At 33.5% G+C, this 15050-nt stretch overlaps 1 long non-coding RNA gene across 1 annotated transcript; it reads right to left on the bottom strand.

The window, feature by feature from the left end:
- Positions 1 to 8159: 8159 nt before the first annotated feature.
- On the bottom strand, positions 8160 to 9469 carry LOC132602073 (uncharacterized). The gene is made up of 2 exons (XR_009567586.1): positions 9322 to 9469; positions 8160 to 8509 (listed from the first exon to the last, which is right to left on the bottom strand). It is a non-coding gene; the product is annotated as an uncharacterized LOC132602073 (long non-coding RNA).
- Positions 9470 to 15050: the final 5581 nt, after the last annotated feature.

The raw sequence follows: 15050 nt of genomic DNA, 5'->3' as shown, positions 1-15050 counted from the left end.
CATCTATTATGAATGTTGAAACCATAAAGTCTAGATCCAATTGATTGTAGCTGGCTTTTGTGTATCAGCGCTAAAGATTAGATAGAGAGAAGATAATAGAATGGTTTTCATTTGATTTCTGTTAAATTGATGCTTAACTATGTCATCCATATCTAAAACGGAAAAACTGACCGAAAAAACCGAACCGAAATCGCAAAACTGAATAGAACCGAAGTTATTTCAGTTCGGTTTCGATTCCTATTTTTTGCAAACCGAAAAAATGAGCCGAATTTGTGAAACCGAACCGAACCGACAGAACGCCCAGCCCTAGTCAAAACTGGATTAATATTGTCCCACTCTAGTCTAAATTGATCATGCTCGTGAAATTACAATTTGACTTTAAAATTGCTCTTTGCATTAGCGTTGTTGACACCCAATTTTGTCCCACCTTTCCTCCGAAATATCTATTTACACTTCTAATATTTTTGGCAATTTAAGCAATAATTATTTATATTTTACTATAATTATTAACTTTTATTAATACTGGTGTTTCATTATCCTGTTGTAGTCACTACTGTTATTATCTTTTATTTTATTACCGTTACTACTACCACCATTATCATTATTATTATTATTATTATTATTATTATTATTATTATTATTATTATTGTTATTATTATTATTATTATTACTACTAATATTATTATAATTCGCATTTTTATCATTTCAACATTTTTACCATTCTATGCACACGCATCGCATTTATTTTGCGCAGTTAAATAATAGCATATTTACTGATATTATCGCACGACCATTACGACGTCATATAATTTTATTTTTTACCCGAACACTGATAAATGCATACTTTTATAATAGGTAATATGATTAATTAAAATAGGTCTTTTATTTAAATTTAGAAGCCCAAATTATTTCTTTCATTCGGCCCATTATTTTTAATTCATCAGCCCAATCCGTATGAGGCCAATTCATTACCCAGCCCACATTTTAATTCAATCGGCCCAATACCCGTTTTAAACCCACCCGACCAGCCCACGTCTTATCCAGTCCGCGACCCGTTTTAATGCACTGACCCGACCCGTCTGTTAACAAAAGAAAACATTAGGTTTTCATCTTTTCCTTCAAGCGCCGCACCCCCCCCCCCCTTTTCTCTCTCTTCCCGCTCCTCTCTCTCCTCACCCCCCCTCTCTTCGTCGATGAAAATAGCGAAATCACAGACCTTTTTCGCCTTCCCCAGACCGTGCATGGTCGATTTGGGACCCCCCCCCCCCTCCAGTGTTCGACTAGTGGCAAGTTGTCGTCTTCCCTTGTTGACTGTCGTTGATCTGAAACATCCTTAATGGATTTTGGCCATTTGTGAGCTGAAATTCGTCTTCATCAGTTCTCTTTTTTATTTTTCGGGTACGGAAATTTTAATGATTTTTGTCCACTTCTTTCTTTTTCTGACCAAGCATTTGAAATACAAACGTTTGATTTGGGGGTGGAACGTTGAACCAAATCCCGCCCAATTTTCAGTTTTCAAACCCTAGCAAACCCTAGAAATCCCCTATAAATAATCGTTTCTAGAAGTCATTAGAGGAGGTTTTTTGGAGTTGCCAAAATTCCCTAAAAAAGAAAAAAGTCTTTTAGTCGCCTAGAATCCCTTAGAAAAAATACCAGTTTTCAGCCAACCAAAATCCCCTAAGCAATATTAGTTCATCAGCCTTATTTCTGAATATCGAGTCAAAATACTAAGTCATTTTTTGGTTTTCGTTTGTCTTGGTGTCGCTTCGAATCCGAGCATCGCAAGCTCGGATTTGGTAGTCTTCGAGGTAGATTGGAAACCCCGCGCCTCACTTCGCTGCACCCGAAGAAGGTCAGTAAACTTCCCTCTTTTAGCATATTTTAGCCTTTTATTTGTGTTTTGTTTATATGTGTTAAGTTGATTAGCTATGACAATCGTTAGTATAAATTAGGCAGATATGTGTTAAGTGCTAGCCTTGTTTGGTTGTGTTGTCCTAATTGTTAATTTTAGTCATGTTTAAAGAGCAATTTAAATATCAGTTTAGGTCTTTGATTTAAGCATGCTAAATGATTAGTTTAATCAGTGTTAGGCCTGTTTTAGCTCACGTTCCATATGTTGATTAGTTTAAAAGTCTTGGTTAGCTGCATTTATTTATTGTTTTGCTCGATGAATCAACCCCTACTATGCAAAGAACATGGTATCAGTAGTTCTCTCGTTATTTTAGCATTTAGCTTCTCCTAATCTTATTGCTGCCTATTATGAGTTTATGCTAGTCTTGGAATATAAATGGGCTAAATCTTTAGTTTAATTAGGTTCTGCTTGATCTTGTTTTATTTTACCATTTTCCAGTTCCGTCGTTAGTGTATGTGTCTAGTTTGATTGTTGTTTGAATTAAGGGATTAGTTTACTCCTTCTTCATATGTTAGAAAATAGGGCTTGTATGGAAATTTATGATCCTGATTTAGTTTCATAAGGATTAAATTTAGATGACGTTGTGCTTGTTTCCCTGCTAGCTTCATTGTCTGCTTAAGTTGTGATGAAAGTATAAGGGTGCAAGTTTAGATGTTTATTTTCATTTCCTTTCTTATTTAGACTCCATTTATGTCATCATAGTTAGTCATTCTAAATAATCAACTTGTTTTCCAGCCTGCAACTTTTTTTTGTAAAACAAAAATGACTATTTAAATATCCTTTTCTGTATTTTGTTATTGTGCTTAAAGAGTCTAGTTGGTTTGTTGGTTTGAGTTTTCACTTTTCCGTCACAGTAGAAATCATGCGGGTTTGGGGTTGTTTTTCTCCTGTTCTTGTAGCATCAATTTCTGTTTTTTGACCTTCAAGCTGCTTTTTACTTTCTTCATGCTCACGTATGCAATCTTGAAGCTGATTGAATGCTTTATCCCGCATCATCTCCATCTCGTCGTTGTAGCATTGGATCATCTTCTCCTTGTGATTCATCACATTATCCATAAAAGCTTCTGTTCTGCTTATTTTCTTCTTCATCTCTAATGCATTTGTTAAGTTGCATAGAAGACTTGAATCTTTCCTCTTGTTCTCTTTTTGCATTTCAGAAACTGACTTTAGATCCTCATGTTTGCGGAGATGTTTACCAACAGGACCATTAGAGTAGTAATCTTCATTATTTGTCTCTTTGGTTTTCAATATTGATGCTGCTCAACATTTCATTTTATTCTATGGTTTTGTTTTCTGTTCATTTAAACTCATGCACGAAAAAGTTAAATTCTCGGGACTGTTCTTTTTCTAGCTTTGTCTGGTTTGGTAGTTTTATTATGGAAGACAATATGTGATATAGTTATTTATTCCCTTTCCTCTTATGGGAATTATAGGACTGTTTGGATTAAGTTCGTTAGTCCTAGTCAGCCACTTTGGTTAAAGATTTTAGTTCATTCCCATCTAAAATATGTTTTAGTCATGTCTGCTTTATTCTTTCATCGTTTTCTGCTGTTTGCTTTTTGCGATTGTCTTCTTTCGTTTCCTGATTGTCTAAGTATTTCCGCATTATGATATTTCAGTCGGACGTTTAGTTAATCAGCATGTGTTAGTTTTATTTTATAAATTAGTTATGTTTTGGTATCACATGTTGATTCAGCCAGCCAGTTGGTTCGCTCGGTCACATGCAGTCAGGCACCGGGTGCCGTGTTACGTCCAGGCCCAGGTTCGGGGCGTGACAATAACAAGCCTAATATTGATATAGTTCCGGGGAATATTTAAAAATGTGAAAAATGCGGTAAAAAATGAGCCGTAATTCATACGTCGTCTTAATTAACAATTTTTCCGAGTTAGACGGAGCAGGATACGTATTTTCTTTTGAATTATATTTATGAAAGTAAATAACTTGTAATTTTCTTGTGATTGTCAATTTTTACAAAATAATAATTAAATGTCAATTTTTTGAAATTTTCTCGAGATTTTGAAATTTTGTGCATCTTTGCTCCATCTTTGACTCAAGAATTTTAAAAATTAAAATACGCATCTTATGAGGTGAAAATTAGGTGTCAACAATGACCACACACTTTAACATGATATCGGAGCAGACAGAAAAGTTTAGGATTCGAACCCATTTTCAAAAAAGAATTTTCATGTACTCAACACAAGAAAAATAATCATGCTCGCACGCGAGGGGCAATATTGAAGATATAATTAAATTCATTAATGTGTGTATTATCTAACAGTTTAAGTTTTTAGATGAGACGAGAACACAATACATCATGATAGGTTTGAGTCTCATCGCCACCTATTATTAAAAAAATTAATTTTCACGTGCTTGATTCACGCGAAGAATCAATTCCTCACGTGAGGGGACGTATTGAAGACATAATTAAGTAAATACAAATATGCTTTCTCCAACAATTTAAACTCTTAAGTGAAAAGACATATTGTAGACCTAGGCACAAATTTCATATGTGCACCATCACTAACAATTTATGCAGTTGAGCCGGTCACGTAATTCTACCACTTTCTTTAAAGTGAAGGAATCATACAAAGCATTTGCTTTCAACCTTTTTTTGAAACTCACCATTTGACACAATGAGAAGTAGGCAAAAAAGTATTACTAGAAACTTAGAGAAGCAAACATGAGATTCTGCCATACATATTCAAACGTCTCTTTAATTATATCAAATTGCAAAGAGTTATATGAAAATTGTAAGAAATAGTAGATATTTATAGGAATTGGATTCTTAGTAAATTCAAAGTTAGAAGCAATGTTCTTGGTATCTAAGCATTAAAAACATCGAAAAAAAGTCGTTTGAGCTGTTTCATCCTTGTTCTATTTGTAGTTTTCTGTCTCAAAATAATGAATTAATCTTGATTCCTTTAAGCTAAAAGGAGCCAATAAAGCTGTATTCGACATTCAAATTTTGGATTTAAATTATATAGGCTAGCAGTGTAAAGATTTTTTTACGACTATCAATGAATTTTGACATATGATAGCATGTTAGCTATAACTACTACTACTATTTTATCAGATTATTGTCAATATTTATGAAGGGATTCTTATTGTGTTGATATTTTCTGTACTGTCAGCGCATGTAACTTAAACTCTTGTATTTGACCTACGCTATATTTTACAGGTAATTAAGCTGCATGTTTTTTTCGTTTATGTTTGGGTTTTTGACTTTTATGTATGCTTGGAATTGATACTTACAAAATCTGATCGGGGTAAGATTGTCGAAGCTGACAAAATATTAATGGTATATACTGAATATACAACTAATACCAACACAAAGAAAAGTCCACTAATTAAAAAAAGGTTAAAGGAAAAAAACAATAGCGTCATGAGTTAATTAATCTCTTACTCCCTCTGTCCCAAAAAGATTGTCTTACTTTCCTTATTAAATTGTGACAAAAAAATTGACATATTTATATATTTAGAAACTGTAGGAAATCAATTCCTTGATTAATGATAATGTACAGTAATCAATATATACAAAAGCTAGGTCGTTGCCTTTGGCGTAATGCTAGGCCGTTACATTGGTTATTGAGAGGGCAAAGTGAAACTTTGCGCCTGTGTCAGACATGGTGGCTTCGAAGAAGAAGAGAGGAAGAGTAAGGGAGGGAGAAGGTGAACGAAGGGAGGAGAAGAGTGGTGGCTGCTAGGTTGGTTGGAGAATTAAACCCTAGTCTGATACCATGTAGGAAATCAATTCCTTGATTAATGATAATGTACAGTAATCAATATATACTAAAGCTAGGCCGTTGCCTTTGGCGTAATGCTAGGCTATCAATGATATAATTACCTTATTCTAGGAGATATTCTAGATTCTAGGAGATATTCTAGCTGTACATAATAATGGCTAATTACAACGGTTATCAGAAACAATTTAACTTTAATTATGAGATGATTTACAACCACACAAATAACTAAGAATTATTTTGAACCACATATTTCAAAAGTCTTCTTTTATTTCTTAAACTCCGTACCAAATCAAACTACGACAATCTTTTTAGGACGAAGGGAGTATTTATCAAAGTATAGTTTGTTGTTACATGGTGATATTATATTGATGATACCAAGCATTATGCTTCTTGAATCAGCTAATTCTATGATATATTGTTGAATGTTGATATATACCCAAATTTATTGTCCCTATAAATACATGGTGTTAGTAATGTTGTTAGTAAGTTGATACCCAAATCCTATAACAAACTTCTTGTTATTTTCACATAAAGAAGAAATTAAAGGTTGAAACTATGGCTAAATCTTATGTTTGGTGCTCTAGGATTATTCTCGTGACACTTCTCAGCTTGCTTCTCATTGCTTCAAATGGTGAGTCAAGAAAAGGAAATTAGGTTTAGGGTGTGTTTGGTAATTGGTATGAAGGAAAATGTTTTTCATACAAAGCGTTTTTCTATATTCTAGTTTAATTTCTTACTTATTTTTTGATGTTTGATGAGCATACAGTATACATTGTCCCAAGAGCATTTATACATAATTTAGAATAATATTATGAGAGTGGAAGTGAGGTGAGGGGTGTGTGTGTGTTGTTTGGGGGGGGGGGGGGGGGGTGAGTTGGGGCCGGAATGGGTTACTGATGGTTTGGGGTGGGAGTAGGGGTGCTAGCTAGGAGTGGGATTGGGGTTGGGGTGCGCGGGGGAGAGGATGGGTGTGAAAGGTGCAGAGATAATTAATTAGAATGCTACTTATGGAACTTACTTTTTCTATTTTCACTAGAGAAGTCATTTTTCTGATTTTAATGAAATTTGTTATCACAGTGAAAATACTTTTCAAAACATTTTATCAATCAAACATGAGCAAACTGAATATTTTTTGAAAAGTATTTTTCTCCATAAAAGATACATCCTTTATATAGTGATAGTATGAAGAATTTTTATATTGTTAGTGAAATTTAATCTGTTATAGCAGGTTATTGCATATTTTTCTCGTTATCATGTCAGGTATGTTATTATGAAAAATTATTTATTATAGGACATAGGTAAACTTAATCTGATGATAACATATATATATTGTCAATGTAAAAAATGAAAAATAAAAATATAAGCAGCAAATTAATTTGCTCCCAATTTTATATTTCACTTGATAATGAGCATGCCAATAACATTATCTCAGCTTTTTTTGTCAATCTTTTTTTTTTGGGGGCAGATATTGAAGTTGTGAAGGGTGCTAGTGCTGGTTTCTGTGACACGTGGAGTAAGTATTTTGAGGGGCAATGTTGGAGTGGAGACGAGTGTATTCATGTGTGTACGGTACGCAGTATGAGGGGTATATGTAAGGTGGGGAATGTGTGTGGAAAGGCATTTTTAGGGGAATGGCTTGCATGTGTGCCTATTCTTGTGACTGAAATTAATCATCAAATAAATTCCATCTCACTGACGATAAGAAAGAGTAAAAGTTTATCGGGACTCGATATTTACATCAAATTAAACATTTTACATGTAAATATCGAGTGTAAATAAGTATTTACCGTAAGAAAATTACTTTCGGTCGTTTGCTGTTACTTTATGTGTACTCGTCATCTGAGAAATAAAATAGAAAACAATAATTATAAATGGATACATATGAGATACATTTTTGTCATTTGGATCAGTAAGCTCAAACACCTTTTAGTCAATTCAAGACAGTTTATGTTCAACTAATCGTCTTTAACTCGCTCGACCTACTTTCTGCTCGAAAGAATAGCTCACCAGCTAATCAAACAAGAGTGTAGGCCCTATCTGGAGATATACTGAAAAGTAAACCATGTCTTTTGAATTGAACAAAATCTCCGTCCCCTCCTCCCCCCCCCCCCCCCCCCCTCCCCGCCCAAACTTACGACATTTATGCTAGTAACACTAGTGCTACTACCCTATGCTATTATGAATCGTTAAAATCTTCATATTCTCCGTTGACTCAATTAGATCCTAAAAATAAGGAATCAATCTAAATAGAGTTAAATTGGATAATTTATATAAGCTATTCTGATTTTAAAAGATTTAATTCGTGAAAGTGGATCTCAGTGGCCCCAGAAAAAAAAATTGTCTCAGCTCACGGCATCAATTGGCAAAATCAGGATTATTGCCCGTTGTGAAGACAACACCAACTGTAATTCCGCCCTTGCCAAGTCCTATTATGTCTATGTCGCGAAATTACTATGTTAAGAGTAGAAATGAAGAATGTGCACAGAAGCATATTTCCAACATATACACAATAATACCATATATTTCATATATAAAAACATCAAGTTACAAACAGTAAGACCATAAAAAATATGATCTTGCTGCAATCAACCATGAAATTGATAGCAGCATTTATTCAACCATATATTTTTTAAGACACACTGTGCCATAAGATAGGCCTATATATGGCCATATATTGTGATCCATTTATTTTTCAACATTTGTAGTAACAGTAGCAATATCCCTTGTAACAACTCCCATAATAGGCTCCATGTTCCTTAGTCTTGCACCAATGGTCACATTTTTTGGGAAAACATTTCCCATGCCAGCCTTTGCTAGGCTTCCCACAGTATTTTGCTTCTGTTGTCTGCATTTCTGCATTAAACAATAGACAAAAAGAAATCTTAGGAAATAATAAAAAATGACACATGCCATTGTTTGGTTTGATGAAAATGTTTCTCGAGGAAAATATATCTTGATATTTGGGGTGAGTGAAAAAATAATGCTATATATTTTTTGAAAGTATATAATCAAGATTAATGATTATATTAGCAGTTTGGTTAGTGTTTTGATGAAATTTTGTTGGTTGTTATTAAGAACTGAGATAGTTCTAACAGAAAATGAGTTACACTCGTAAGTAATAGGAAAGTCATTTTTTCTCTTTTGGTGAAAATATTTTCCTCGTGAAACATAATTTCTCGACAACCAAGCACCAAAATATGACTTTTTCATGGAGAATATTTTCCATTTCGATTGTACAAGCCGGGCCAGATTGAAAGGCAATCTATGAGAATATCATGTTGATTATATTTTGAGAAGTAGTTATTTGATAATAACAACAACAACAACAACAATATGTATAACCGGTCGTCAGAATAAGTGAGATGGAGAGGGTTGATATATTTGTTAAGGAAAATAATTTCCGCCCATAAGTAGGAACGCCACGTTTTTCTTCTGAGGAAAAAAACATATTTTTCTATAATTAAGCACCAGAAAATTACTTTCATGATAAATGTTTTCTGTCATACTAAAGTACCACAAAAATGAAGCTCAGAATGAACTTATAATGTTTATACTTTCCATTGTACCAAAAACATTAAACCTGTAATGTTTATTCTATGGAACAGGTCTCAGTAACAGAAAAAACACAAAAGTAAATAATAAACAAATATTAAAGAATCACTCACCAGAAGCAATCATGAGAAGAAAGCAAAATAGTACAGCACACAAAGTTATTTTGCTAGCCATTTCTAAGATCCTTTGAAATACTTTAATTAATTGTGAAACTGGAGGATATCAAAGGGTGTATTTATAGTGATCCAAGAACAATTTTTTAATTTTTTTCCCCTCTAAATGATGTATAAATTGACCTAACACAAGATAAGGAAAATGTCAAAGAAATCATCTAGATTATTTTTTGTTTTTCAACCGTTGTCCGGTACTCTTATTAAGGCCCCAACTAATCTTTTGTTTTGTGAGGATTCTCCTTCATTTGGGGGTGGTCTTTAATTTTTATCCTTAAAATTGGTGGTCTTTAAGTTTTGTCTTTCGGCTAATACCCTGAGGTTGTGGGTTCGAACCCCAACTCAGTAAAAAAAAAAAACGCAAGGCAGAATTTTGCAAATCTGGCCTTAAGGTAAAATTTGCATGGGCACAGGCAGAATTTCTGCCTGAAAGGCAAAATTTAAAGGCCACGCCACCCCAACGAAGGGCAATCCTGCAAATTGCCCCCAACTAATCTGATTCGCGCAAAGCCCATTTAAGGGGAAAATGGTAACCTTTAACACATTATAAGGAAAATGTCAAAGAAATCAACTAAATATTTTTTGTGGTGTTCTACCCAGTGTCCGATACCCGCATAGAGGTCCCGACTAATTTAGATTTCGCCATGTAAGGCCTATTTAATGAGGAAACACTCCCTACCAATTTTTCCATCCAAAACTCGAATCAGAGACTTTTGATTAAAGGTGGAGAGATCTTATCCATCCCACCATAATGCAGCTTGATGGTTAAAGAAATCAACTAGATAAACATTGTAAGAAAAAGAAAGAGAGGAGTACTTAGTCTTGATAAAGTATTGAACTGATCAAAGTTTTAATTTTCGTCATACATCACCATGAAAGTAACAAGATTGCTACTACTGTAAATAAAGTCAAAACATAATTACTTGGAAGTTGCACGATTCAAAGTGTACTTATTCACGGTAGATATAACTAATTCTTTGATTAATAAATCATGGTTAATTTGAAAATATAACAGGACGACTGATAATAGTTATTAGAAAACACAGGCAAGCTAATTAAAATAGTTGTATAATTGTATTACTTAGACTGCTAGTCGACATACGTGTCGAGAAACTAGCAAGAATAAATAGTGTCTCGATTCCAAATTCAAGCTACAGTCGGCAATATATGAATGCTCACTGACCATGTTACTCAACTTAAATTCATCTCAGGCCAATATTATACAAAAATAAATAATAAAAGAAATCAAGAATACTTTTGTATTTGCTATTTGTAAAAATGAAAAGGCTCCTACAAAAGTATGGATATTTCTACTGGTTTACAAATTAAATTAATTAGCAAGCTTTCAGTAGAAACAAGGGCATGGATATTTAATTGTCCACAAAAAATAATAAATACCAAATTGCTTCAGGTTTGAAATTTTCAAAGTTATAATTAGGATTTGTTAGATGCAAACATTGGCAGAGCTGTGGAGAGCTAGAGTACTGGTGGGTTGAAGGGAGAATTGAGAATTGACACAAATTAAAGAATCAATCCTTTTGTTTTCATCCAGCGTTCGGTACCCGCTAGCTTTAGTATCCTGACTTCTTCAAATTCTCATTGCGTAAGGCTCATTGAAGGTGAAGCGTTCTTAACCATAAATTTTTCCATCTACCTGAACTCCTTATTAATTAAGGATGCAAGGATCCTATCCGTCTCACGACAATATTTAGTGGTATAAGAAATGCATACTTGAGAAAGGGAAAACACAAGGAAAGGAGAATAACACATTCTCAGGCTAGATTATTTCTTGATATATACTCTTCTAATTATGAAGCTCATCATAAGAATGTTATAAAAGAAAAAGAAAAATAAGAGCCTTTTCTTTTAATTGAGTTTTTATTTATTTTTAGGACATCTCTTGTTAAGAGTAAATAGCTCAACTAGCCACTAAACTTCTATACCTTCGTCAAGTCACCCACTAATTATTTTCTAAACGGCCTATTGATCTTCTAGAATAGCTAATTGTTCCTTCCCATTGACTTCAAATTATATCACTTAAATTAGATTATATTAGTATTACTCGAAGGACTCGAGAAATAGACAACAACAAGAGGTTAAACAAAAAATTTAACAAACAATCTGAACTTGAAACTTCAAGGTGAATTTTGAACCCTTAAGTCAACTTCTAGTCTTGTGTTCAGGGAATATGAAATCTATATATGTACAGAAAAAATTAAAAAAATTATCTTATATATATCGTGTAATTTTTTACCGAGGGGTGAGGGTGCCTTCTAGATCCGCCCCTGATTGTACGTGCCAAAGGTAACTTAACATAGATGAAATTCGACAAAATGAGTTTGGAATCTAAGTGGTATACGCCTTGCACTATATATTTAGGTGATCAAAGGTTGAATTCTTCTTAATACTTACAAAGATGCAAATATCAAATTAAGCAAGGAAATGACGAACAAATAATAAAATATTCCTATAAGAAAGAAGCTAAAGAGCAAAAGCTGGAAACAGAGAATTATGAGGACATTGTGTCTTGATAAGGCTTTGAATTTATCAAAGTCTTAAATTAACGTGGTTAGGTGGGTAAATTTTAGATTATCCATTGTGGAAGTTGTTGTAATTTGTGTCAAACTGTCAAGTTCATGTAATTAAAGTATTTCATCACTTCCCTCCCTACAAGGGGCGACCTTCATTCATACAAAGCTCTGTATATTTTTAGAAAGAATGGTTGTATCAAAGAGCAACAAGATACTTTCTGAAGATCAAATAATGTTTAATATAAAAATAGTTCAATACTTACCTTTTCACTTTTACTTGTCCACTAACCACTGTACTAAAAATAGGTGTCAATTTTTATTTGTCTAGTTAAAAAAAAAAAAAAAAAAGAGGAGACAATTTACCGGTTTATACCTCTTTTACCCTTATTATAAAGTACTCTAAGTCGTTTCCCAAAATTGACGACTTGTAATAATTAGGAGTGATATAGTAAAATTATTATTTTATTTATTGCTTCTTAGAGGTGTGTCAAGTCAAACATAGACAAGTAAACATCAACGGAAGGAGTATAAATTTTCATTATATATCGTGAGATCTTAGGTTCAAATCGTAATGAAAGCAAACAAATTTTAATTGATTTTTTTTCTTCATGTGCCTAAATTTTAGCTCGGCCTAATTTGTTGTTGGTCAAAATTTAACTCAACTCGATTCTACTCTGTTAAAGTTCAGTCAAATCTTGACTCGATAAAGCTCGGATTCAGTTTTGCAAAAAGCTCGATTGACCTTGGCTCGCTCAGCTAGACGGGCAGGCCCGTTGGTAAGATTTATAGCCGGACTAGATTGTACTTCTTGAAACAATGCAAGGACCCTCCTGCAATTTACTCTTCCTTCACAAACATGGCACGTGGATAGCACAACCCTTTGCCCAAGCAATCTCACCTATTCTATTCGATTGCACTAGGCAGAATATAGCTTGGGACCCCCTGAACTTGTCGATTTTTATTCGGTATACGCCTAAACTATGTGTTGGCTTAATTACTCCCCTGAACTTGATATAATAGTCTCGACCCCCCTAAACGCTGACAACCTATCGACGTGTGACACACGCGCTGCCACATGAATTTTTTTGTGCATGTGGCATTTTTTAAGGATAAAATATATATTTTTCACCTTTTTAAGTTCACCAATTATTTAGATCATCTTTTTTGGACCAAATCTGTAAAAAAAGAACTTCAAACAATAATAGTTTGACCATACTTTTTTTTTATTTGGCTAAAGATAATGATATTCTAATCAAGTTACATTTATATATTTAGCTAGGAAAAGAAGAAATACACAGTTAAAGCAAATAATCATTGTATCTAAAAAGAAATAAATAAAATATCAACCAAATATTTTAAGAATTTGACCCGAAAAAAATAATGCAGAGTTGAAATAAATAGTAATTGCATGAAAAGAAAATACACAATTTTTTTTGTAGAAAATACACCATCTAAACTTCATTAATTTTGCTAAACCTTCTTTTTATTTGGCTAAAAAAAATAGAGTTTCAACTAAGTTATTTAGATTTGGATCCAAAAAAAGAAAAAAAAATACATAGTTGAAATAAATAATCATTATATCTAAAAAGAAAAAAAATACAATTGGGATAAAATATGCAATGAATATTAAGAAAAACCAAAAAGAAACACAATTGGAAAAAATAAATCATTATATTGATTATATGGCGATTAATAGTTGAAAAATACTCCACTTGAAAGCTGATTTTTCGATTTTTGACCCTTCCACGCGCCTAAAAGAGAGAGTGTTCACGCTCTTTGCCACATCAGCGTCTAGGAGGGTCGAGACTATCATATTACCAAGTTCAAGGGGGTAATTAAGCCAACACATAATTTAGATGTACACCGAATAAAAATCGACAAGTTCAGAGGGGTCCCAAGCTATTCTGCCATTGCACTATCCTACTATTTCAGCATAAAAACTAGTGGAAATTGTAAAGAAAATTTAAGAGAAACCCCCCCCCCCCCCCCCAAAAAAAAAAAAAAAAAAAAAAACGAAGAAAACAAATTTAAAAAGAAAATGGTGGGCACAAATTTGAAAGCAGAAACTATGAAATTAATGGATGAAAGAGCTAATATAGAAGTTGAAATGGATGTTACTCCCTCCGGATAAAAAAGAGAGTCCACTTAGCCTCTTTTTTTTAGTTAAAAAGAGTGTCCACTTATCAAATCAAGAAATAATTAACTTTATTTTTCTATATTTGTCCCTATTAAGTATTAAGTGATCAAATCCCAATAACTATTTAATTAGGGGCAGTTTAGTCAAATCACCTATTTTTGTCTTGAAATTAATATTTTCTTAAGGGGTGTACAAATAGTTAAGTGAACACTCTTTTTTATCCGAAAGGAGTATTATTGAGCGGCTTTGCCAACCTGGTGGCACTGGACTAATACATGTTCCATTAGTTATACGCTTTATTTAGTACTATTACAAACTTGATATTAGCAATATAAGAGTTATTAATACATGAATAAGCATGGTTAAAAACAGAATTGCCCTTAATACACCAAACCCAAATAATAGATAAGAATTAGCCCCATCATAACAAATTCTTTACTAATACAACCTATTCAGTACTATTTGTATATACTCTACCACAACAATCCCTTACTAACAAAAAATATTTTCTGTCATATTAAGCAACTTCTCTACCTTTACGAGTTAGGAGTAAGGCCTGCGTAAGCTCTACCCATTACAGTGGGTTGTTGTTGTATACTAAAGGCATAATACATAAATAGGCCCTCAAATTTGGCTTCAACTGACAAGTACGCCCTCCAACTTTGGATGTGTACAAGTAGGCACCTCAACTTGTATAAAGTTGAACAGCTAAATACAAATGTTGACGTGGAACTGACGTGGCACATAAAATTTGGAGGTGCCATGTCAGTGCCACATCAGTGCCATGTGAGCATTCGTGTTTATTTGTTCAACTTTATGCAAATTGAGGTCCCTACTTGTGTACATCTAAAGTTAGAGGACATACTTGCCAACTGAGGGCAAGTTTAAGGTCCTATTTATGTATTCTGCCTATACTAAACAGTACTGGTAAGACTTATAGCTGGACCTAATTGTACTTCTTAAAATAATGCAAGGACCCTCCTGCATTTTTTTTTTCCTTCCAA

Source organism: Lycium barbarum, chromosome 7 (genome assembly GCF_019175385.1).
Source record: "Lycium barbarum isolate Lr01 chromosome 7, ASM1917538v2, whole genome shotgun sequence".
Lineage (NCBI taxonomy): Eukaryota > Viridiplantae > Streptophyta > Magnoliopsida > Solanales > Solanaceae > Lycium > Lycium barbarum.
Note: the sequence above shows the minus strand (reverse complement) of the source record. Positions and strands in the feature narration are given on the sequence as shown.